Source organism: Sminthopsis crassicaudata, chromosome 1, assembly GCF_048593235.1.
Source record: "Sminthopsis crassicaudata isolate SCR6 chromosome 1, ASM4859323v1, whole genome shotgun sequence".
Taxonomy (NCBI): Eukaryota; Metazoa; Chordata; class Mammalia; order Dasyuromorphia; family Dasyuridae; genus Sminthopsis; species Sminthopsis crassicaudata.
In genome coordinates, this window is record NC_133617.1 from 139,160,417 (window position 1) to 139,185,332 (window position 24,916).

General features: G+C 36.9%; 1 protein-coding gene across 3 annotated transcripts in view; it reads left to right on the forward strand.

The window, feature by feature from the left end:
• The window catches only part of NCALD (neurocalcin delta), a 561,236-nt gene that overhangs the window by 422,071 nt on the left and 114,249 nt on the right, over nt 1–24,916 (forward strand). Inside the window, exon 1 of one of the 3 annotated variants that reach the window (XM_074267928.1) lies at nt 16,138–16,722. The exons of the other annotated variants lie outside the window; for them this stretch is intronic. The gene's annotated coding sequence lies outside the window, so the exon portion shown is untranslated. Of the gene's footprint in view, nt 1–16,137; nt 16,723–24,916 lie in introns of those variants that run through there. 3 annotated transcript variants of the gene reach the window in all.

The window sequence follows — 24,916 nt, forward strand, 5'->3', positions numbered from 1 at the left end:
TTCCAATTATCTAATGGACATCTTATTGTTCCATAAGAAATGATGAGGTGGTGGATTTCAGAAAAACCTGGAAAGACTTACATGAACTGATGCTGAGTAAAGTAAGTAGAACCAGGAGAACATTGTACACAGTAACAGTACAATTATTTGGATGCCCAGCTTTGATAGACTTAACTCTTCTTAGCAATACAAGGATCTAAGAACTATTCCAAAAGATTCATGATAGAAAATGCCACCAGGGAAAGAACTATGGAGATTAAATGGAGATGAAAGCATACTATTTGCACGTTTTTGTGGTTTTTCCCTTATGTTCTGATTCTTCTTTTACAACATGACTAATGTGGGGTGGGGTGGGAAATGATCTTCCTAAAACATAGGTCTGACCATGCATGTCACTTCCATTTTAAGTGACTAATGTGGGGTGGGGAGGGAAATGATCTTCCTAAAACGTAAGTCTGATCATGCATATCACTTCCATTTTAAGTCAATTCTGGTATCTCTCTATTGCCTCCATGATCAAATATAAAATTCTCTGTTTGGCTTTTAAAGCTCTTCATCACCTGCCCAACTTCCTATCTTTTCAATCTCCTTATGCTTTGTTCCTTTGAATATACTGGTCCAATCCAGTGGTATTGGCTCCTTAGTATTCCTCCTGACTCTGAGCATTTTCACTGGCTGTTCTTCATGTGTGGAATTCTCTCCTTCCTCATCTAGTTCCTGGCTCTTTTGGCTTCCTTCAAGTCTCACCTAAAGTCCTGTCTTCTACAAGAAGCCAGTCCCCATCTTCCTTAATTTTAGTGCCTTCTTTCTGCTTACTACCTCCAGTTTATTTGGTACATATCTTGTTTGGACCTAATTCTTTGTATGTTGTCTCCTGTAGCTCCTGGAGAGTAAGAACTATTTTTCCCACTTTTCATGTATGTAGCACCTAGAATATAGTAAGAACTTAACAAATCCTTATTGACCCACTAGTACCAATAAGAAAAATACAGGATACATTGGACATAATCTTACAGTGATGGAAATACTATGAAGAAATACTGGGAAAGACTTCTGGCAGAAGACAGGATATAAAACGGAACCTGCAGGAAGCCAGAAAAGCCAGGAAATAAGAAGGGAAATGATTCCAGGCATGGGAGATGGCCAGTGAAAATCCCCAGTGTCAGGAAATAAAATATTATATGCCAGCAAAAGCACTGAGTAAGATGTAAAAAACAAACAAACAAAAACAAAAACAAAAAAACTGGAAATATTGTAAAGGGCTAGATTATGAAAGGTTTTAAAAGTCAGACAGACAATTTTATATTTATCCTGGAGACAATAGGGAGCCACTAGTGTTTACTGAATAAGAGTAGTGACATAGTCTGACTTTAAATTAGGAAAGATCAGCATTCTACTTGTGAACTGTGGTAGAATTTCCAGTAGAGAAGTTCCCTCCACCACTTCAGAGAAGTAACCAATCTATACACTTGAATCTGAGAAATGCCTGAGGGCCAAGGTCACACAGCCAATACATAACAGAGACAAGACACAAATACAGGTCTTCCTGTTCCAAAGGTAGCCCTCTATCCACTACTCTGCATTCCCATAATATTATATTAACTCATTTGAACTTAGCAGTTAAAGGCTTCAAATATATCCTTTAAACTGTGGCCCAAGAACTGCATTAATTCAATTACAGTTACAACACCTGCATGAAACATATGTCTTTTGTCGTTGCCTCTCAACCACAATCCCTCTTAATAATATAAAATCAAATCCAAATATTTACCCTCACTTTCATTGCTGTGATGTGGACAGAGAAACATTATTCTCAGAAGCTGATCTGATATTGACTAGCTAGAGAACATTATATCCTCTCAATGTTGTTAGGTTAGCTACATCCACATGTTTGAGGAGAGTTTTTATGATTATTTTTTCTTAAAATTTTATATAGTTGTTATTTTTATAATTCACATTTGCCAGATAATTGGGGTGGACATTATGATTCTGGAGTTAAAATAAAGCTGCCTCAGATACTTACTGGACACAAGACCATGGGAAAATCACAACTTCTACCAACCTCAATTTCCTAATTTGCAAAATGAGGGTAATAACACCTGCCTCAGAAGACCATTGTGAGGCTCAAATAAGATAATATATGTAAAGTGCTTTGCAACCTCAAATTATTTTAAATGATAGCTATTGTTGTTATCATACCATTTCTTAATATATTCTTCTTACTATCCTTCCCACAGAGTAATCCCTTATTATTGCAAAGAGAGGGGAAAATAGTGGTGGGCAGGGGAAGTATAGTAAAATAAATGAACAGAATATTCCACAGTGCTCCAGCTCTGCAAAGAAAGAAGAGAGAGGGCACAGTTTTTTAAAGTTCATTTGGACTAGGTACTTCAGTAGATTGTCTTCTGATTGGATCATGTTAGTGGCAAGGAATAAGGAATAATATTTAGACATCTTTACTCCTTAGAGTAGAGAAATGGAAAAAGAAGATTTTGTCAAGTCAAATATGCTTTGAAATTGAATTAATAAAGCATTTATTATGCATCTACTCTGTGTCAGGAACTGTACTAGGTACTGGGAATACAAAAACTAAAGAAAACAAAAATAGTCTCTGAGTTCAAGGAACTTATATTCTCCTAAGGGGATGGGAAAAGACATATCACTTATCCAAATAAGGACATAATATAGCTTGAGGAGTTAGTCCTAGTGCTTAGGGAGATCAGAAAATACTTTTTTTTCATCGTTTTAGGTCTTTTAATATAAATAGTATTTTATTTTTCCAATTACATGTAAAGATAATTTTTAGCATTCATTTTTATAAGATTTTGAGGTTCCTATTTTTCTCCCTCCTTCCTTCTCCTCCCCCTTCCCAAGATGGCAAACAATCTAAGTTATGCATGTACAATCATATAAAACATTTCACATTAGTATTGTTGTGAAAGAAGAAACAGAACAAAAGGGGGTAAATCCATTTAAAAAAATTGAAAGAGTATTCTTTGATGAAAAACTTCTGGAAAGCAGGAGGTGGTACCTGGATTGAACCTTAAAGGAAACTGAGGAAGAGAAGACTGAGGTCAGGAAGACAAGGCATTCCAGGAACAGAGCATAGCCTGTCCTTCAAAAGAGAGCCATTTGCATCCAGAGAGAGGACTATGGGGACTGATCACAACATAATATTTTCACCTTTTTTTTGTTGTTGGTTGTTTGCTTGTTTTTTTCTTTCTAATTTGTCTCCTTTTGATGTGCTTTTTTATATAGCATGATATATGTGGAAATATGTTAAACGTATGTTTAACCTATATTGGATTCCCTGCTATCTAGGAGTGGAGGGGAGGGGAAGGGAGGAAGAAAGATTTGGGAACACAAGATTTTGCAAGGGTGAATATTAAAAATTATCTTTGCATTATTTTGAAAAATAAAAAGGTATAAATATAAAATAAATAAATTGAAAATTTTATACAGAGAGAGAGAGAGAGAGAGAGAGAGAGAGAGAGAGAGAGAGAGAGAGAGAGAGAGAGAGAGAGAGAGAGAGAAGCAGAGTGTGTGAGCATGAGTGTGTTGGTTCCACCAAGATTGCTTAGCATAAAGGGTGGACGAAGTTTGACTGTTAATGCTTTTCTTCCTTCTTTATATCCCAATATACATTGCTTGAAGAGATGCCCTAGTGGTTGTTATGCCAATGGTCTCAAATGAGCAACAACTATTGATAGAATCATTTTTTAGTTCTAGTACTAGTTCAGCAGTCCTTGATTACTTAATCTCTCCGAGTATTAGTTTCTTCTCAGGAAAATAATAATAATAATAAAGAAGGAGGAGGAGGAGAACAAGAAGAGAAAGAGAAGAAGGAATAGTAGGAGGAGGAGAAGGAGAAAGGAGGAGGAGAAAGAGAAGAACAAGAAGTAAAAGAAGAACAAATAAAAGATGAAGAAGAAAAACAAGAAGAAGAAATATGTAGTGGAGGAGGAAGAAGAGAAGGAAAAAGGAGAAGAAAGAGAACATTTATATAGCGTCTGCTATGTTACAGGCACAAAATGAGCTGTAGAAGATGGCAAACCACTCTAGTATATTTGCCAAGAAAATCCTAAATGGGGTTATGAAGAGTTGGATACTAAACAGCAAGTGGACAACAAAAATGCACTAAGCATCCTGCTAAGTACTTTACAAAAAGTATCTTATTTTATCCTCTCAGTAACCCATGAGGATCTAGTCATTGGAGAGAGCATCTATACTCACAAAATCACAGATCCTTGAAATGTTGAAATAAGAGAACAGAATGTGAGCAGCATTGAGAGGTCATCTAGTCCAATCCCTTCATTTTATAAATGAGGATACTGAGACCCAGTTAGGAAGCATCCAAGTATTTAGTCATATTGGAAAAACCATGATAAGGAGCACATTTCTATAGGTTTCTTCTCAACTTCATTCATTAGATGTGATGTGGTTTGTACTATTCTTAGATCACAGAGGAGAGTCCAAGTGACATGTTCAAAAGCAAGATCTCAAAAAGTCACATAGAGAATAAGTGTCAAAGGAATCATTTGAACCTAGATCCTTTGGGTCTAGAGCCATTGCTGCTTCTGTAGTGCTACTCCTCCTTAGTTCAGCTATGAAATGTTAGCCCTTTCTGAACAGCCATAATGTGGGCTTAAAATGGGACTGATTATATCCTTATCCTCTGAGAGTCTATTTTCAGAGAAACTGCTGTCTTAGATGTCTGATCATCCCACACCTGTGAGAATATATTATTACTCACTGGGAACCAAATTCTGTTTGAAATTTCTGGTGCCAGAGGTTCTAAACAGACACCAAAAGGGCTGGCTTAGTATTTCCTTATAATGCTGCATTCATGGCAAATCATCTTCCACCTGATCTGCCTGGAACAATGGCTCTTTCAGCTGCCAGGCGGCAGTGAATAGGATACTCTGAATGGCATCTCTTTAGTATGGTTGTTCTTCTGAAATCACCATTATTTACAGGCTTTCTGGGCAGCTGGACAGTGCAACACATCTTCCTATCATTTTAGCCTTTTCCCACTTGGCAATCAGATTTATTTTTTTAAGTCATATGGTTTTTTTCCTTTAAAAAGAAAAAGGAGAACCAAAGGCAGCTAGAGTTGATTCCTACACACCTGCATTATTTATGCTTCCAGAAACACGAGACTAAAGACTGAAACTGTGATTGTGAATTGTAAGCAGGAGTGGTTGAGATGGGGGTGGGGGATAGTACAAAGGGTTGTAGGAATTTCTTTAATGTCAGTAGCATGCAATTCAAGTTATAGTTTGTACTGAAAATTTTCCAAAGAATGAAACCTTTAAAGTACCCACTAACTAGCTGTAAAATGATCATCCTCCTAATTAAATATCTCCTCTATTTTGCATAGTCTCTATGCCATGCCTATTTATTTCACTGACTAGTAAGAAAATATTCTGACTTTCAGCACCAACAACAAAGCAATTATAGAAAGGAAGCCTTTTCTAGTTTATTAATCATTGTGGTAAGGATATAGTATTGCTGAGCATGAGACAAGAAAGATTGGATAGCTTTCCACTGAGTTAATCATTTTTGAGATGCTGTTCATTAAAAGAAACCATTTGAGTGAGGTGTTTAAAATGGATAGAGTAAGCAGAAAAGGGTCATGAACTTGGGATCTTCCATCTTTGTGTGTGTGTGTGTGTGTGTGTGTTTGTTTATATTCAGTGGAAAGACATTAAAAGTACTTGGAATTACATTGAACCAAAAGTGATGAGGAACAGAGATGCATCCTGAATGCTTTCATATCCATAGACAAGTCTACACACTGATTCTTTATATATGCATACTGCCAGGCTCAAATCAATATGGCCAGTGAAAATTGAAGTACCATGTGTTCAAAGGAAAAGAACATTAAAAATAGAAAACTTAGGGAAAATAGAATGCCTGTGCCATGGAGGAGAAAACAAGATCTTGACAGAGAGAACCCAGGACAAGTGGTGAGGATAATTTTCTCAATCATGTTTAGTGACTATTAGAATGTAAACTCCTTGAGGGTAGGTACTATGTTTGGATTTTTGTCTCTATTGCTCCAGTACCTAGCATAGTACTTTGCATACAGTCTGTGCTTAATAATTGCTTATGACTTGTATTTCATTGTTTGATACCTTTGCACATCAACTGTTAGGAATCAGTCAAGTATTTGTCCATCTTGGTAAAGCCATGATAACAAGAACATTTCTATAGGTTTCTTCCCAATTTATTCATTAGAGGGGATATAGTTGGTACTATTTGTAGGTCACAGAGGAGAGTCCAGATGACTAATGTTTAAAAGTAAACCCCATCTTTTATTTTAACCAGATTTCTGGTAGTTAAATTTGCTTCTGATATTTTCCTGGCTTTATTCTCCTACTCCGGTCTTTGCAATTTTTTTATCCTCTTCATGGTATATTTGGCCATTTCCTTTATAAATAGAAGAACTTCATATGACTGGAAGGAGCCTTGGGAAACAATTTAGTTCATTTCCCTGCTTTCAGGCAGGATCATTCTCAAAGCAGAACAGACAGGTGATAATAACTTGTCCCATGTTAAAATGCCTCCAGAAAATGAGTTTTCTTTGTTGAACAACTTTCATTGTTAGAAAATCCTTTCCTATGAACTACAGTTCATTTTCCCATTAAAATCCAATAAATTTATTTTAATAGTATTTATTTTTAAATTACATGTGAAGATAATTTTAACATAATTTTTTTAATTTTGAGTTAAAAATTTCACCCTCTCCTTTCCTCTCCCTAACACAGCAAACAATTTGATATAGCTTATATATATTCAATCATGATAAATGGTAAAACATATTTCCATATTAATCATGCTATGAAAGAAGAAACAGATCAAAAGAAAAAAAAGCCACCAAAAATTAAGTGAAAATAATATACTTTGATCTGCATTCATATTCTATCAATTACTTTCTCTGGATATGTATGGTGTTTTCCATCATAAGTCCTTTGAAATTGTCTTAGATCATTGTATTGCTGAAAAGAGCTAAGTCATTTGTAGTTGGTCATCATAGCATGTTGCTGTTATTATGTACAGTGTTCTGGTTCTACTGATTTCACTCAGCATCAGTTTTCCTAAATGTTTTCAGGTTTTTCTGAAATCTGCTTGCTTGTATTTCTTATAGCACAATAGCATTACATTACATTCTTATAACACAACTGGTTCAGCCAGTTGGCTGAATTGATGGGCATCCCCTCAATTTCCACTTCTTTGCCACCACTAAAATAACTGCTATAAATATTCTTATACATGTAGCCAACAAGTATTTGTTAAGTTCCTACTTCTAAAAGGCACTGTGATTGAAAAATAAAACAAAATGAACAACCAGTCTTTGCCCTCAAGGAGTTTACCTCTATAGTGAGTAGGAGGGGAGAAAGAACATATTATAGTAGAATTATAAGGGCTGCTGTAATTTATCCTTGGTTCTTGAAGAGGACCATGACATCAGAGAGGTGATTAAGACTAGATAATAACTGAGGCAAAGTATCTCCTTTCACTAGTTTAAAAAAAAAAAATCTAAATAAATAAATAAATAGGGAAGAAAAAGACCCTCAGGGTTTCTGGACAAAGCCAAAATAGTTGCAATTTGCATTCAACATGAGTCAATCAGGACCCACACAACGACCAAATGGGGCTTGATGTGGAACCTATTGGTGGCCAATTAATGAGAATCTGAATGATTTTGGTTTAAGGCATGGAACTGAAGAAAGAAATCTCATCTGTAAAACCCATAATATCTTGGGAAAGTTCAGAGATTCAAAAGAAAAAAAGCTTTGAAGAGCATCTGTAGGTAAGGGTGGACTTACCCTACATGGACAAAATGAAGGAAGGAAGGAAGAGAGGGAGGGATGGAGGGAGGAAAGGAGAAAAAGAAGAAGGAAGGAGGGAGAGAGGGAGATGAGGGAGGGAGAGAAGAGGGAGGAAATGAGAGAGAGGGGGAGGGATGAAGGAAAGGAGAGAAAGAAGAAGGAAGGGAGAGAAGAAGGAAGGGAGAAGGGAGGGAGAAGGAAGGAAGAAGGGAGGGAGAGGAAGAAAGAAGAAAGGGAGGGAGGAAAGAAAACAGGAAAAGAAAGAAGAGGGAAAAGGGAACAGAAAAAGAGGAAGAAAGGAAGGAAGGAAGGAAGCAAGAGGGAGGAAGGAAAAAAGAAAGAGGGAGGAAAGAAGGAAAGAGAGGAGGAATAAAGGAAAGAAGGCAGGAAGAAAAGAAGCAAGGAGAGAGAGAAGAAGGAAATAAAAATTTATTGAGCAACTATTGTGTGCCAGATACTATACTAAGTGTTTTGTAAATTTGATTTGTTTGGTTCTCACAACTCCGGGAGGTAGAAGCTATAATTATTTCCATTTTATAGTTGGGGAAACTGAAGTAGACATTGGTAAGTGACTATTTCAGGCTAATACAGCTATGAAGTATCTAAGGTTAGATAGAAAAGACTGGAAAAATTCCTGATTCTGGCATATAGTTGACAATAGGATCTGATGTAGAAAAATATGTGCTATGTGATCTGTGCTGCTAAATGTGGCTATGTGGAACCTTAATGCTATAAGTAGTGCTAAAAGCAACATTTGATGTCAGAACTTGTAAGAGTGAGTAAAGGCAGACAAAGAAGAGAGTGTTGTTTCCACTTTACTATGAAAACATGTGATTCTGGACAATTTTTAACACTTGCCCTCCTATATCTCCTACACAAATGTTTTACTGTGAACTCATAGATTCAGAAGTTCTTGCCAATGATGCAGATCCTAATCTATCTATGTCTTTCCCAACAGAAGCCTTCCATAACTGCTCCCAGTATCATGAGGATACCAGTAGGTCACACTAGCCATCTACCTGCCATCTTTGATTCCCACTGTATGACCAGCCCATCTTCTTTATTTCTTATATAATTCTTTGATGGCTTTTTTTTGCATAGTAATGGGGATTAAGTGACTTGTCCAGGCAGCCCATTCCACTTTTCAATAACTCTAATTGTTAGGAATTTTTTTTTAAAAATAATTACATCAAGTCCAAAATCTGCCATTTGTAACGTGCTCTCCTGGCAGTTACAATTACTAGACTGTCCTAGACCCACCAGAATACCTTTGACCACTGTCCTTTGCAGTGTGAACTCTACCCAGCTCGCCTCCTCTGAGGCCTTCAAAGGTCTCTGGTCACAATCTCTTGAATCTATAGCTTAATAACCGGTAGCGCGCTCAAGAACAGCCACGTGTAATCACTTGAATGAAGGAAGAAGCATTTATTAAGCATTTATTACATGCCAATTATTGACCTGAAAGACCATACATACAATAATAAGTACAAATGGGTGACAGCATGTGCCCTCAAGGAGTTTAACATTCTGATGGAGGAAATAACATATGCTAAAGAGTGATTAGTGGTTAGAGAAAGAAGTTTTACACAGGGAGTCATCAGAATAGGGAAGGAGAGTATGCCCTACAAGGAAGACATTAATAATAGGATAGTCAAGGTAGAAGAATACTAGATTGAATATGAAATATGGTCTGACACTGGCTAGATATGCAGAGCTGCTTATCAATCAAGACAACTTTGCCCCAGGGTGGGAATTACAAAACTAAATGTATTCACTCTCCTCTGGAAAATGAGAACATTTGCCCCATCATGAGATCCCAAAGTGCTTCCTGTTCCAGATGGGGAGAAGTGAGATAGATGAAAGGTGGATGGCAAGAGAAGACAATTGAATAGATGTGAAGCAGGGCCTATAATTTGGTCATCTGGGACCATCTAGATATAGTGAAGTAGTTGAATCTACCTTAGCTTCCACCTATTCCACGTTGCAGCTTTTCCCATCATGCTTTTGATATATTGAAAGTCAACACAAGAAATTAAATGGGAATTTGGGGAAGTTTTATAGAAGGTACAGATGACATATGAAGGCCAGCAGATGACACAGACACAATTTAGAAACTCAGAAATTTAGAAACCCAAATTTTATAATAAGGTACTATAAATATTCCATAAAGGAAAAAGAAAAAAAATCAGATTTCTTTTCTAGTACAGAGGGAGGGTGAAAAAAAATTTATCTGCATTTTCCACATCATAGGTAATGGGCTGGAGGGTGCTATTCTCCTAACTTTCCCTTTCCCTACCACCTTGAGAAATGGAAGGAATAACTGTACATCTATTTCTGCCTTCTCCAAGCAGTTGGATGTTCAAGTGAATAGAGTGCTTGCTGAACCTGGAGTCAGGATGACCTGAGGTCAAAGTTTATCTTATAATTATTAGCTGCATGATTTTAGGCAATCATTTCACATTGTATGTCCGTTTCCCCAATTATAAAAAGGACATCATAATAGTACTTTCTTCCCAGACTTGTTGTGAGGATTAAATGAGATGCTTTTTGTAAATATCTTAGCACAGTTACTGGCACAGGGTAGACAGACACTTAATAAATGCTTGTTTCCTTCCTTCCCCTGGAACCAAGTAGAGCAAATCTAGTCTCCCTTCTTCCTGTAATTGCCTTTCCTTATGCACAGTTGTCATATTTCCCTCCAAGTCTTTTCTTCTGCAAACTAAACACTTGCAAGTCCTTCAGCCTACCTTGATATGGATGACGTGCTCTTAAGGACCTTCCTCTTTTAAAAATATTTCTAGAAATACTGTTCGATATTTTTTCATATGACCAAGTCAAGTCTTAAAACAAAATCTTCAGTAGATAGTGGGTGAATAAAAATAATATCTCAATCCATCAATTAACAAATCTTAAATGCCTAATTTGTGCCAAGAACTCTAGTAGGTGCTAAGGATATGATGGCAAAAATAAGGCTTTTGCTAGCCTCAGAGAATTTACCATGGAAAAATTTCCAGTAAATGTCCAATTTTGCTATTTTGTTTCTTTCCCCATTTACTGTTCCATGTCACTAATAGGGAACTGGATATTAAGCTAATATTTTCTGTTTATGTTGCATTTAGTTAAAAATCATAAGATGCCCAAGTTGATAGTAACAAATATAAAGTTCTATGTTTTGAGTTTTATTAGAAGGAAGAGCACTAAAGTGTATGCATTTTCACTGAATATGGTAAAGCAATTGAAAAACAAACAAACAAACTATTGACCACTAATTAGGCTGTCTATATGACAACATTAGGCATCTAGTGGCAGTGGATAAAATCCCTGAATCAGAAAAACCTGAGTTCAAATTCAGCCTAAGATAGCCTTAGTAGTTATATGATCTTGGATAAGTCATCTGATCTCTGCCTGCCTATAAAATGGGGCACCTATCTTCACAAGTCTTAAAATGATACATCAATGCTAGATATTATTAAGCACCATCTATATGCCCATATGTGCAGAATATTCTATTATGTACTGAGTAAATCATGAAATCTAGATAGGACATCATCCCTGCCTTTGGGAAATTTACTGTCTAGTGGAGGAAAAAATATAATACCTACATTTCTACTAAAAGTGTGTAAGAGATTACTGGTTTAGAGTGGAAAAGAATCATAAAAAATACTGTGGTCCAATCCCTTCTTTCTATATAAATTGAAATTCAAGGAGATTAATTGATTTGAACAAGGTCACATAGTTAAGAACCATGTTTTCTTGATGACTTCAAATCCAGGACCAGTGTGTCCAATGGTACCAAAATGTTAAGTGAGATTTGAAAAGAGAAATATCAATAGCACTGTACTTATAACAGACTCAGTTTAAATTTCTTCCCCTCACACACATTAGTAATATAATCATAAGATTGTAGAATGTACTTGCACAGGACCTCCCAGCATGGAGTGCCTTTATCAGTGAAGGTTCTATAAGCAAAGCACAATTGAATTAGCTCAGAGGAAATATGAGATGTGCAAAGTAAAAGAAGCCATCCCAAATGTTCATAGGGAATATTTGTGTTCAACCTGTGGCAGAGCATTCAGAGCTTACATTGGTTTGATCAGACACACTAATTTGAATTTAACATAGTGATGACATTTTTGACCTTCTTTGAGAATGCCCAAGCAATCATTGATAAATCACTTACCTGCCTTCTGACTCACTGTCCTCCTTTGTAAAATAAGGATCACAGCACCTACCTCAAAGTGTTATTTTGAGGCTTAAATAAGATAAAGTATGTAAAATGCTTCACAAATCATAAAATGTCTATAAATGTCAAGCATTCATTATTACTAAAAGCCATAACTGAATGAAAGAAGATTTCCTAGAAGGGATGATATTTGCATTAGACTTTAAATGATACGACAGGAAAAAAAAAATAGGTAGAAAAAGGAAAGGAAAAATGCTATTCTAGGCACTAACTAGTCTAGGGACTAACAAAAGGCAAAAATACATCAGAAAGACACAAGACTTATTTAAGGGATAGAAGGAAGTATGAATAAAGCTGGATTATATATTAAAAGCTAGAAGGGACTTCTGGGGCTATGTAGTATAATCCTTTTGCTTTACAAATGAGAATATGAAGCCCAAAGTTAGGTTATTTTTTTGCCTAAAGTCAGGTTATTTTTTTGCCTAAAGTCATATAAGTAGTAAAAGGGCAACTAAGTAGGACAGTAGATAATGCTCTGGGCCCTGAATCAGTTAAACCAAAGTTCAAATAGGGCCTCAGATACTTATTAGCTGGGTGACCCTAGGCAAGTCACTTATCCTGTTTGCCTCAGTTTCTTCATCTGTAAAATGAACTGGAAAAGAAAATGGCAAACCATTCCAGTATCTTTGTTAAGAAAACCACAGATGGGGTCACAAAGATTCAAACATGATTGAAAAAGACCAAACAGGAACAAAACATAAAAGGGAACTGAAAAGCTGGGGTAGTAGAGAATGCAAGGTGGAGAAGTCGAGACAGTCCAGAAGAGAAATGAAGGATAGCCATCCTAGATCTTTTCTCAAAAGATAAGTCTTCTCCCACCCTGATCAGCATGGAAAAGTTATAGCCCAGAGTGAGAAGACTGAGGGAAGTTCCAGGGAGACAAAGCAAAGGGTTAGATTGAACATATCTTTGAATGCCAGGGATAGGAACTTGAATTTCACTTGGGCAATGGGGAACAAAGCCGTAGTCCTTTGTTCTCCTTGTAGTTTCCTTAGATAACTATAGTATTGTGGCAAAAGTCCTGAACTGGGAGAAAACTGGATTCTAATTCTCGATTTCTAATTAATGTGCTGTCTCATTTGGAATTGGACTCAGTTTGTTTATATCTTGGACCAAACTGTTTCCGACATTCCTTCTAGCTCTAATTTTTTTTTTTAATTTGGGGATCTCTTGGTTTAACCTCAGGTCATTCTACTCCTTACACAGAACACTATGAGTCCCTATTTATCATTGTTCTTTATAGCCACCAATGATGATCTTTTAATGTCCACCCCTTTCTCCCTCCTAAGGGCCATAGTACTTTGACATTGTTCTGGTCAACCAGTTTTAGTTTGTTTGTTTTTAACTTTTGTTAATTTTTAGGATGAAGAGCATGGGTTTTTATTAACGTCTACTTGTTTCAGACTGTAGGATCCTCTCAGCTGATCAGATAGCATATGCAAATTGGCTATGTAGACATATTGGAGCCATCTGTATCAACTCTGTCTGTATTCCAAAAGCACCCTCATTCCCCATCCTCCCATCTACCCTCAGCCCTTCAGGAAAATTGCATGATTTTTATACCTGAACAGAAGGCAGATCTGAATAATCTACCCCCCCCCAGCAAGGTTGAAACACAAGAATTAAAGCAGTTTCTCTAAATCTTTCCATTGTCTGTCTTAAGCTCCAAACATCTGGCAGCAGATATTTAAAAAAAGAACAAAAGGAGAAGCACTGTGTTGTTCTGCACCTTAAATAAAGTACTTGAAAACCTGAGACAAATCCAACCTGGCAGCTAGAGGGTGGGAAATTAATGAAAATGGACTGCTTACTAAAGTCTTGCATAAACTATATTGCACCCCAAAGTAGCTATGACAGAGGAAGGAAGCTTCTTGAATCAAAGTACATCATTTGCTCATAATGGGGTACAGGAAGGAAGTGGGTAGAGTGATGCTAGCATAAAAGATTTCTGTGGCTGCCCAATTTGGTTAGTAGTCCCATTCCCTGAAGTAACAGTTTCTGACTCAGCAGAAGTTTTGTCACTTACCGTAGTATTACTTAGTTTCCCCAGTTGGGTTTGTGCATCATGTCCCAAACAATTCTTTTAAGAAAACCAGAACTGGGCATTTTGATTCTCCTTTCCCCACCCCAGAATGGAAAGATCCTTGGGATTTTAACAACAAAGTTTTGTTTCTCCCAAACTTGTTGACCTGTCATGTATACTTATACACCATGTGTTCTCCTTTAAAACCCTCAGTAAAATGTGGGTAGTTGTATGAGATGATTTCTAAGAGGGTCAAGGGACAGTGGGGTACAGTGGAAGGAAAGCTGGATCTGCAGTCCAAGAATATGGGTTTCGGTTCTCCTGGTTTTGTCACTTGTGATCTTGGTTGATCTTGAAGAAATCATTTATGGATCTCTGTTTTTTAATTTGGGATATCTGGAGTTGAATTTAGATGATATGTAAGGTCCCTTCCATCACTAAATTGCATTTATGAATCTGTAGGGTCCCTCCTGGGTAGGTAGGTGACTTAGTGAATAGAGTGCTGAGCTTGGAGTTAGAAAGACTTGAGTTCAAATCCAGTCTCAAGACATTTATTGGCATTTAATCTCCATGTCCCTTAATCCATTGGAGGGGGAAATAGCAAACCACTCCCATAAATTTTCCAAGAAAATTCCATGGAGAGTATGGTCCATGGGATCATGAAAAGCCAGACATGACTGAACAATAACAAGGTTCTTTCTATTCTAAATTCTATGACCTGCTCAGAAAAATGGATATATGTCAAGTTTGGAGGAAATTAAGTTGGGGAGTTGGGGGAAGTTGAAGAAGAAGAGAGAAAGGGGAGAAAAAGAGCAGAGACTTAAAGAAAAGAGATTTGTATTTTGTCTGGTTACAAACACACACACACACACACTTTGTGAAACAACTTTTGTTACAAATTTTATGTGTAGGATAAATTTGGTGCTATGATCCTTGATGAAAAATAACATGTAATTTTCTTTCCTGCTTAACACTTATTAATGTAACATATCCTAGAAATACATAGCTGTCCTAGCAATTTAAATGCATGTATATGATAGATATTTTATCCAGTGCCTAGCCAAATCAATACTCTGTATACATAGTTGGTGTTTAATAAGTGGGGTTAAACTAAATGTCCTCAGCATGGGTTAACAGTTTCATCTGTTAAATATATGCACACATATGTATATATACACAAAAGTCTCCTTCCCTTTCCCTCCTCCCATTTCACTCTCAAATACTAATAAACTGTAAAGCCAAATGAGAAGGATAGGTATGAATAAAGTTAATGCAAATACTGCATTATTCTTTTTAGATAATCTGATCTGATCTTTTTTTCCTCTGAGGCAATTGAGGTTAAGTGATTTGTCCAGGGTCATACAGCTAAGAAGTATCTGAGGCCAAATTTGAACTTAGGTGCTTCTGACTTCAGGGCTGGTGCTCTATCCACTGCACCACCTAGCTGCCCCTATATCTGACAATTCTTGAAAGATGATCTCATGACAAGACTGTCTAAAAACAGAACAATTTTGCAATGTGTATGTATGTAATAACAGTGGTGGCTATCTTCATTCCTCTGCAAACATTTTATAAGATAGGAATACATTATCATCAAACTTCCTTCTCCTAGTTGGAATCTCAGAGCCCCCTGCATGTTTTTTCATCATTTCATGTAGCATATTTTAAAAAAAAATAATACGATCATAGCTTTGGAATTGGAAGAAATCATTCTTGTCTTAGTAACAATAACTAGTATTTTATATAGTACTTTAAGTTTTGCAAAATGCTTTATGGAAATATATGTTCCCCAAATCAACTTTGGGAGGTAGGTACTATTATTGTCCTCATTTTACAGAGGAAGAAACTGATGCAGACAACAGTATTGTGACTTGCCCAGGGTGACACAGGCAGTAAATGTGTCTCAGGCTGGATATGAATTCAGAGAAGAAGAGAAGAGAAGAGAAGAGAAGAGAAGAGAAGAGAAGAGAAGAGAAGAGAAGAGAAGAGAAGAGAAGAGAAGAGAAGAGAAGAGAAGAGAAGAGAAGAGAAGAGAAGAGAAGAGAAGAGAAGAGAAGAGAAGAGAAGAGAAGAGAAGAGAAGAGACAGAGAGACTGACGGAGACAAAAGCAGAAAGACAGAGACACAGAGTGAATTCTGCTTTGAAAGTTTCGAGATTCTTGTTGTTTTAGAAAGGGACACATGTTGCGGTCTGCTCAAGGAAAAGTTGCAAGAAATCCATGAGTTACGACTTCTTTTCGTTCAGGTTATCAGGAACTAGCTGCCAGCGATAGCTGTGCAAACGAGCGTGAGCGCACACACACACACACACACACACACACACACACACACAGTGACAGATGACCTATTGAAATAATTTCAGAGCAGCTCCGTGGTTGCTACGACAACCAATGCTCTCTTGGCTTTCATCTGGCCATGTGACAGCGACTTTGACGTCAGCTGGAGGCTGAGTCTGTGGTTTAGTCCACCGAGCCAAAGGCTTGTGAGAATCTGTTGGATGCTGGACTTATCTCCATTTGCTGCCGCTGCCGCTGTCTCTGCTGCCGCTGCCACAGCCGCCGCTGCTTTCCAGAGGTTGCCGGAGCATGGACTATTAAAGTCCTGCATTTCTTCCGTGTGAGGTAACCGCTTTACTTTACATTCTAGACATATTTTCAAAGCTTACCGTGGTGATGTTTCACCCCACACACACACCCCACCCCCGGCTGCTGCAAGTTTGTCTTGATGAGCAATTGAAGGAGTATCATTTGTTTTAATTGGAGACAGTTTCCAGTGGCCAATAATTCGTGCAGCCTCAGAGGCTCAGCTCCGTGGGGTAGGATAGTCTCAGCCAAATCATCCTTCCTGCTCCTGCATTTGCTCCAGGACCGCACTGCCCCTCGGGAGCAGCTGGTCCAGCTGGGGCCAGATCGCCCCCTCCTGCATTCCAGCAGTCGTTTTCTCTGACATTGTTTGGGATTTCAAACTCCGACTCAGCCAGAACCGCAGCGTCTCCGGGTCGTTACTTTACCGACCGCTACCCTCTCTCGCCAGCTCCAGCGGAGGACACTTTGAAACTCGGTTTCTATTTTCGTTTGCAGGGTTCATAATTAGCAACAATGGGAACAGAGCGAAAGGAACACCAAACACAAACAAAAGTTTGTGTGTGCGTGTTTCCTTTTAAAATAAGGTCCCTTTCAGTGCACATTAGGTTTGGACAATAGGAGGGAGGGCCTTTATCAGTTCCTTAGCTGGTCTGTAAACTGGAGTGTGTGTGTATGTGTGTGTGTATATGTGTGTGTGCGCGCGCCCTGTACTGAGGATTGTCAACAGCTTCCTGTTAAAAAGTCAGAATTGTGCCAAGGAAATGGTGCTGTGTATAACTGATGATGGGTGCCCAAGCATTTCCTTTCTTTTTTATAATCAAAGTGAAGAATCTTAATATTTCACCATCTCCCTACCCGCCCCCCCTCAAAAAAAGATTGGGGCTTATAAATTCAATTTCTTTTTTAAAAAGTAACATTGAGACTTTTTTGCCAAAGGGATTGGTGAAGCTGCTTGGATCAAAAAAGAGAACTGATTACTTATATAAGAAATGGATAGTTCTTATCCAAATGCAAATGTAAAAGTTTTTACTTAGATGTATTAATGTGAAGATCCATCCATTCAAGAATACATTGTATCACAACAGTATTGATGGTAGCTTATAACAGTCCATTTCCTGATAACTTTCATTGCACGTGGATACAGTCAATGGTTTAGGTTGCATTTCCCCCCCCATGCTGTTGTTCCCTTTGAACCATGGTATTTCTTAGTAGTTCTGTAAGTGTCACAAGTAAATTATTTTTGCAAGTTGTGGTTCTGAGGAAAAAAAAAACGGTAGTTCTTTAAAGTTCTGATTTTAGTGTTCACCTGACCTCAGAGTCTTTTAGCAATCCCACTTAATCTAACAGCATCATACCTAAGTGTCTTTTATGTTCCCAGATTTGCATAAAATTTAAATGACTCATAATATAAAAAGAAAATGCTTCTCACCTATTTGTGTATGCTTTGTGAAATGTTAGATTTCACTGTGCTGGACTTGTTAGCTGGATTTTTAATGATATTCTCTTGTTGTGAGAAATAGATTAATGATATGCAACTGTGATGATGAATGAGATACATGTTAGTATTTAGAGTAATTTTCATTGAGACTATGTGTGTAGGTATACATAATACAGTACAAATATAAAATACATGAGTGCATCTTTACATAAATGTATATATGTCCACATACAGACAGCTAAGTAGCATAATGGCTAGAGAACCAGGACCCAAGTCAGGAAAACTTATCTTTGTGAGTTCAAATTTGGCCTCAGATATGACTAGCTGTGTGACCCTGAACAAGTCACTTACCCCTGTTTGCTTCAGTTTTCTGATCTGTAAAATGATCTGGAGAAGGATATGGCAAACCACTTCAGTAACTCTGTCAAGAAAACCTCAAATGTGATCATGAAAAGTTGGACATAATCGAGCAACAACAACAAAATTATGTGTCTGTGTGTGTATTCACAACACTCATTTGTTTTTAATATTAGCTTCAGACTAGAGTCAGCCATGCAGGAACTCACAAATAGTATCAGGACATGTGTAGTCACATCTACAAAAACAATATATTGTGAATTCATCATTTTTAGAAATATAATAAACTATAAACTAAACTCTTAATATTCTTAAAATATATATTAATTGAAATGTTATACTGTAGTTCAGCATGGTCCATTAATTTTGTCATTTAAAAACACAGTTAAAAATCCCATCATTGAAAAGTGTTTGCATGATTTTTAGTGAGAGATTTAGATTGATCTGAATGAGGGAATCTTAATTATCTAAATTTCGAGGATTCCAGGTTGTTCTGAACTGTTGATACTTCTTTCTTCACTTAGAGATAATAAAATAATGAAGGGGTATGAATTTCAGAGGCATGAAATAAGAATATAGGAGAAGTTAATTAATCCTATGGATCAGTGAAAAAGTTTCTCTTGCTGTTAGACCAGCCTTGTGCTATGAAGATATTTGTTGTTTTTTTTTCCCCGAGTCAAAAATAAGAACATTAGAGCTTAGAAAGCACATGAGAGGTCATCCAGCCCATTCCTTTTTATAGCAAATAAATATAGGTGTATCAAGTTAGTGTCAAAAGTGTTAGTTCAGAAGACATCAGATAATGCCAGAGGCACATCATAGAATTTCAAATCTCAATGGGCTCCTAGTAGTTATATTGTCCAACCTATAGGTTGGTTGTCCAATAGGTTATATTGTCCAACCTAGGAATACTCTCTACTGATATCCTCAACATTCAGCCTTTGCTTGATTATTTCCTTGCATATATATAGGTTGGTGAGAATGGTATGATTTATTCTGGAAACTCTGTTATGATTTAAACATTTGTATACAGCTAATTGAATTACATGTTGACAAAGCCAAAAGAGTTCACGGATCTCTTCTCCCTGCACTACTGTCATTTTCACCATTGCCAACATCCATTTTGATCCTCAGAGTTTATAATAACTTGCTCCCTCACATCTACTTGGAAACAAACTTGTGTGAATACAAGATTATTTTTTTAAAGTCTGCTCTTTTTTGAAACTCAGCCTTTCATATACCTATGGCAATTTGGAATGAAATACTCCTATCCAATTGGATGGGCATTAAGAAGAACAATGCTAATGTTTTAACTTAAGGCAGCGGTTCTCAAAGGGTGGTCTGGAGAGTCCTTGGAGAAAGGAAGTGACAAGGAGTCTCTGAAACCTTTTCAGAGAATCTACAAATTCAAAATTAGTTTTTATTTTCAATATGGTAAATATTTATAAATATAATCCACATAAAAACTCTTTGGACAGATCCTCAATAATTTTAAAAATATAAAGATACTGAAAACAGAAGTTTAAATACCACTGACTTAAAATATGCAAGTCAATACTGTAATTGTATGTAATATACTCAAAAATACCTGTAACTGTTAAAGGATGCTGGTACCTATACAAAGAATTCATCATGATAGGTGAAATTTGGACAGACAACATAAGAAAGGTCAATAAAATGAGCCATGGGCACTAAGGAGCTCAGCTGATAGTCCAGTTTTACATAACACACATTCATGTGGTTAAACAAGTTAGCGGCATTCAGTGCTCACTGGAATTTTATATACAACTAATCCAGAGACAATAACAGTGAAATTAATCGAAGTTTGGGCTATGATTTATTTGTTTCAGTAGAATCTGAGGCTAGGACTGCATAATTGCAGATAACAGAAAAAATTCAAATAACATTCAATATAATCCAAATCTTAATTCTTATTCCTCCTCTATGTCCCTCCAAAACAATTTGTCTCAGTTATTGATAAATCTAAGTAAGATAGAAGGGTTTATTCTGAATTGTCTAGAGTCAATTCCATTGAATTCAGTTTATTAACTACTATTTATTAACAGTATTCTCTTTGAACTTATTGTCATAGCATTGCACCTCTTTTCCCTACCTTATTCTGTGTGAATAGACAGACTGATTTTTTAAATTTTTAAACTAACTAGCCAACTTTTCAACTGGTTGGTCTTTGGTGAAGCCATCCTTTGAGGTGTATCAGCCTTAACCCTCTTGATATAAGTACATGGAATGAGAGCTGTGACATTTTGCATAAGCTGTTATTTCGACTTCTTCCAGATACCTAACATTTGAGAATGGAAGCTTAGCAATTTCCCTCTGGAAAATTCCCTGGAGGATTGTAAAAGAGTATTTCCTAAAATGGTTCTCATACTTTGGGGACAGAAAATCCGCACCTGCTTAATGGGAAATGGATGTTTTAGGAACCACTTGCTGAGGGAATTTGGGAAAGAGCTCAAAAGCTTGACTATTATAATCCTGATTTTTAGTCCCTTAAGGACAAAGAATAAGTTTTAGGATTTGGCAGAAGAGATTTAATAATGGCACATGTCACACATTTTTTTAAAGTAAAAACTGTGATTAAAAAGTCAACTTGAAAATATGTTTTGAAATATGAGTACTCTCAGAACTCTTTCTAAAAGGTATCATGAAAAGACAGGGATCATCTCTGCCTGATATTCAATATTCATATAGATCTATGATCTTAGCAACTGGGAAGCTCTCCACCACTGATATTAATATTATATTCAACATCTCCATACTGTTAAGGTTTTCTCCCTCCCAAATGATATTATACATATATGTCTGTGTATATCTATCTACACATACATACATATATGTATGTAATATATATATATGCACACATATATGAAGAACTATTTTTCTGTTTTGTTTTTTTTATCTTTTTATCTTCAGTTCATAGAACTTTACACATTTAGCATGTACTTATTGAATAGGTGAATTCAGAGCTCAGCGGGAGTCAAGTCCTTTGCTTTAAAGACAATCTGCCCTTTTATCTGTGCTGAATTTGAGCTGTTATTAGGACTTATGTCTTTTAAAAGCTTTTTAATAGCAACCATTTAACATTGACCAAGATTTTTGCAGTTCTCTATGGTGCAGCAGGGTGAATAGAATTTGGAGGTAGAAAATGCCTAGGCTGGAAGTTACAGCATGGGAGGCAAGTGCACATTTTCCAGGAGCTGCCGTGATCACCCCGGGGAAATTTTTCTGTTCCCCATGACTTTTTGTTTTGATGCAAGGATGACATTTTCTACCGTGATCGGGATTTTACTTGCCTTCATGAGCTTAATTCCCATCCTTAGGGGGATAAATATTAAGCACTGTGTTTGCTATTTCTTGGCTCTTCTTTCGATTCTGTGACTCCCACAGCCTTTAGGATGATTCATGCTGCTAAAACCACGATCTAGACTCGGATGATTGGGTATTTACAACAGCTTTGCAGATAGATCAAAAAAGACCAGCCTACAAAAGTCATCCCACACCTGCTAGTGATGATGGGTTACATGGTGAACATTCATAGCCTGAGGTATTATCAATCAGCCCAGCAACAATTTTCTATTAACTAACTAGCTCTGTACCTTATGGCACCAACCTATTCTTTCAAATTTACCATGCTTTCGGAAGCTGAATAATTAGGAAGTCTGAGGTTCTTGATTGGAAAAACAAAACAAAACAAAACACGTTTTGAAGAATCTATGTATAATCTTGGGGAAGCTAGTTAAGGTCTCAGGACATTCATTTCCTCATATAAAATGGATTCTTTAGACCAGATGTTTTCTAAATTCCCATCTTCAGAGCCTATGAAATTTTATGATGAAATGGAGGATGAGTATGAATTTAGTAAACTATATTTTCAATTATTTTTAAATGTTACTTTTAAATTCAGACAGCTTATATTTTAAACCCTAAAATTATAGGTTTTGAAATTATAGCTTAATCAATAGATGGATAAATTTAAACAGAGAAGAGAGAGTGAGAGGAAGGGAAGGAGAGAGGGAGGAAAAGACAGAAAGACAGAGACAGATAGACACAAAGACAGACAGACAGAGGGAAAGAAAGAGAGAGACAGAGGAGTGAGTGAATGAGAGAGAACATTTATTAAGGATATATATAAAGCAAAATAAATGTAAATAAGGAAGATAGTCCCTGCTTTTAAGGAACTTTTTGCCTTTCCTCATTCTTTTTTTTCCTTCCTTTCTTCCTCTTCCTCCTTCTCCTCCTCCTCTTTCTCCTCATCCTCCTCTTCTTGTTCTTATTCTTCCTTCTTTCCTCTCTCTCTCTCTCTCTCTCTCTCTCTCTCTCTCTCTCTCTCTCTCTCTCTCTCTCTCTTTCTCTCTTTTGTATTTACCTCAAAGATATAGCAAAAGCCAAACATAAACAGTTCTTCCCAACACTTGGGGGACATAATCATTCCTCGCCACCCCAGTCTCTGGCAAGGAGAGGGGCAATAGATTTGTAGCTTAATTCAGTAAGCACAGTCCTGCCAACTAACCAGTTTAATGTCTGGTCTCACCCCACCCCCCAAGTTTATGTCTTGGCACCCTAGCTTCTCAGGGTTTCCCTCTTGGGCTGGCAGCCACATATAGTCTGGAATCCTGTCTCTAGGGTTGCCAGGGCTAAAACTCCTAAATTCCCAGATCCAGGGCTTCTGTTGCATGCAAGCAAGTAGAACTGAAAAGAACAAACAAAAAGGACCAAACCCCCAAGCCTGAACCTCGAGACCACATGGCTTAAAGGATGAGAGAGAAAGTACCCCTTTCCACTGCAAGATTCCAGTGTTTCAGGTAGGTAAGATCTTTACCCCCTAGAAACAGCTGGAAAAAGGAAAGGGAGTTATTATTTAAATAGAGGAAGACTTTACATAAAGGGGGTAGCTAGTAAGTTCTGTAGCATGATCTAGTGATGGTTGAAAGGTGGTATGAAGGCCTGGCTCCAGGAAAGGTAAATAAAAATTCATTTATCAGAAAACAGGGTGGCTCCAAATTTCCTGTGGGAAAGAGATAGGAAGGCTATTTGAAATGGAAACAGCATAGAATAGAGATGCACATAGTGTTTTCCTCATTAGAGATATTTCAAGTTTTTAAAGGGCTAAAGAGCAGCTCCAACCCTTTATAATCAGTCAATCAACACACAGCAAGCATTTATTAAGTGCCCTTTGAGTGCCTCAGCACTGCAGTCTCTGTGATGAAAAATATTACTCCAATGGCTTTTTTGTATTTAGTTTGTTGATATTTTTGGAAGTCGTTTATACAAAGGCCTTTTCCATTTACAGTCTTAGCCTAGTGGAAGGTCCATTGAAGTGGGGATTATTAGCACTATGTTCTAGTTCCAACTCTGTCACTAACTCATTGTGTAATTATGGACAATTCATTCACCTCTCTTAACCTCAGGGTCCTTTTTGTTAAAAGATGAACCTCTCTAAGGACTTTTCAGCCCAGTAGCCTATATTTCAGCAATTTCTCTTTTACCTAGAATTGAAACAACCAGAAAACAAAAATAATGACATTTTCCTTCAGGGACTGGCCTACTGGTTAATTGAGGCTCATAAGGATAAGCCTGAGGCACTAAAGTACTTTTTTGAATCTTCTATGAAAAAAAAAAATTAGGTTCTATATGGTCTTAGTTATCTCAATATGTACTAAGTAGCCCAAATTAGACTCATTGGACTAGCAGAATTCTGGAGCTACAAGGAAATTTAGAATCAATCTTTCTAATGATGGTCCAGATTTCACTTTGAAAAGTAAGCTGTTATTAAAATATGCAATTCCATCTTTATAAACTTTTATCTCCTTTCCAACTCTAAAATCCCAATCAATTCTTTTTTGGGAAATGGGTGTTTTTTTTTCCTTTCCCAGGCCACAAAATTTTTTCATATACTATGACCAAAATGTTGGCATCCTAATAACTGGTAGCATTCCTTAGTCCGTTAGGGCTTGCAAAGTACTTTATGTATATTGCATTTCCTACTCATAACTACCCTGGAAGGTAGATGCCATTATTATTCCTATTTTACAAATGAAGAACCCAAGGCAGATGTAAGTAATTTGTCCAGGATCATTCAGCTAATAAATGTCTAAGGCAGAATTTGTACTCAGATCTTCCTAGCCTCAATTCCAATATTCAATTAGGACAAAGAAACCATTAACCTTTTAGGAAATATTACTCTGCCAGAAAAAAAAATCAGTTTTCTTTGGCAAAATAAATGTCTTGTAAAAAAAAAAAACTCATATAAAAATAGTCTCTCTTAAAGATTCTGGAAATCTTCAACAGGAAGACTTACAGAAATTAGAGGCAGGTAAAGTGGTATAGTATATCACATTCCTCTTAAAATCAGGAATTCAAATCCAGATATTTATTAGCTGTGTGATCCTGGGCAAGTCATTACATCTGTTTGCCCCA